Below are 2390 nucleotides of genomic sequence, written 5' to 3'. Positions count from 1 at the left end.
GATGTTATAAATATAGGTGCTGTTCCCTCCAAATTGATTTTCCTCTAAATCAGCTTCTGTAAGGTGCTCCATTCCTCTGCAAATAGTTTGTATCAGTATTTTCAGCTAGGAGTTATCATAGTGGTGGTTTGAAAATATTCGCACTGACCACGAGTTGCCTTATTTGGTATTGGTGCTATTACGCTTCTCGTTTAGTGTGAGGATTTAGCGGGTATTTCAGCCGGCGTACTCGTTCAGGAATGAAGCAGCAAATCCCGGCAGAGTGAGTCGTCGCCAGGTCCGCTAGAGCCCACTGGTAGCCAAGCCCTGCGCTACAGACAACTGACTGTGTGAGGGACCAGTAGCGACACCTAGCAGCGATGTGGTGAAAAGGAAATAGTATTGCTAAAAGTTTTATCCACGCCTTTTAGCAGTTAGAATGGAGATATGGCACGGAATTTAATAGAAAAAGAAAACAGCTATAGTAGCAGTCTCTCTCTCGCAATGCAACAATAGTACAACAACAATAGACCAACTGAATCTGTAGAGGTAGTAATAAAATTTATTTTCTGACCTGCAAGATACTTTCATATAAAGCTGAGCCTGAGAGGATGTCAGCTAACTACCGTCAGAAATATAATATGAAACATGTAGACCTGTCAGAAAAATCGTCAAGAAATTCGTTTTTTAAATGTTAAATGTTATCTGTTTAATTTAACATTCAGCTCACATAAAACCAGGATAATTATCCTCTTTCATACAAAGAAAGAGAGTACCTCATTAGTGACCTGTGTCATATCATAATCTCATTTCGACTCTTGAATAATTAAAAAAAATTGATATAATATTTTGCATTTCTTTTGACATTGAAAGAATTTATCCTGTTCCTGCACTGAGAATGTACTAAGTAAATATCTAATATATGTATCAGTATTATAGCCAAATTTATTTTTCTAATTACTGATTATTAAATACCAAAACAGCTTCCAATTTCTTGTAGTTATCTTAGCAGCATTTAGAACAAAAACGATAATAAAACGTATTAGTTTTTTTTAGTAAGGATATTATTTCATTGTTGTAATCCTACAAATGTTCATGATACTATGCTGTTTCTTTTGACAGTGAGATATAATATGTAGAAAGTACCTGGAAAATATATGCAGATGCGGTCTGGTGAAGAAAGTGTGCGTATTAAAATTTAAAATAAGTGATTGCAGCAGCATAATGAGGTATATTTTATATTGTGGGAGTGATCTCCACGTGGGATCCGAAGCACGGACCCCACGGGGGTGCCCGGCATGCGCCACATGCCAGGGCAGAGGTGGAGGCTAGTGTTCGGAAGTCTGAAAATTCCAGCGCCGGCCGGGGATTGAACCCCGGCCCGGCTGGGGCGAATAGCCCCAGCCGAGGCGCTGGAACGTTCCAGACCCCCTTACCACTAGACCACCGGGGACCCCGGCCGTTTCCTGCTCCATAGTCCAGCTAGTGGTCTTAGAGCACTTCCTGTTGTCGGCTGTGTTTACATCGGACGCTGAGTGGCATAGTGTAGCCGGCAACATTAGAACGCTGTGAGGGGGAAGTGTTTACCTCCGACTAGTAGCTGTCCCCCCTACCCAGGTGAAGTAGCTTTACAGTTACCAAAGACATTTGAAATCAGCCTTTGCGACTGTATGCAGTCGACGGTTGTTAATCGTTTGTTTCAACCTGTTCCCAAATGCCTCGAGAAAACCGAAGCAACTTCTTCACTAATCGAGGCGACTGTCATATCAAAACGACCCGCAGACATTCTATAATTAAAAGTCAACGCCTAGCTTACACCAGATAATTCTGTCTGTTTCATCAGTTGTTTTAACAGTGCACGAAATACCACAGCATATTATTAATCCGTTGCAAATAAATTTCTGTGTGTGCAGTTCAGGTCTGCGCCGTAGATTTTTCGTGAAAACGTCGGGATAAAATCGTAACATGTGTTTCATATTAATATGAAACACTCACAATTTTGGACTTTTCAGTGGCTGGGGTACGATATAGCCTTTGAGTACGTTATCGCGTTGCGCAATTTCTTCCTTTTTTTTCCGACTCTGAGGGAGCTGTCGCCTTCTCTCAGCGCTGCCCTTTTTAGGCTTTTCTCGCGTTTTCTGTAATTTAGAGCATATTTACAAGTCCTGAGACGAACTCTCCCTTTGTGTCGTAGGTTTAAACTCAATATAGATTTTCGTTTATATTCCGGCGAATATTTTTATTTTCTGTTACTCCTAGCGGCGCTCCCTAAGCTGTTCATCGCAATGACTCACGAATGAGAATCCTAGCTTACAGCTACACCAGTTTACAACTTTACACAAAGATGATTCCTAACAATGACCCGCATATGCCAACACAGGCAATAAGCGACAACCACGTGGACTTAACCT

This window comes from Schistocerca gregaria, unplaced genomic scaffold (assembly GCF_023897955.1).
Source record: "Schistocerca gregaria isolate iqSchGreg1 unplaced genomic scaffold, iqSchGreg1.2 ptg000407l, whole genome shotgun sequence".
Classification (NCBI taxonomy): Eukaryota; Metazoa; Arthropoda; class Insecta; order Orthoptera; family Acrididae; genus Schistocerca; species Schistocerca gregaria.
The sequence above is the reverse complement of the archived record's forward strand: the minus strand, read 5'-3'. Positions refer to the sequence as shown.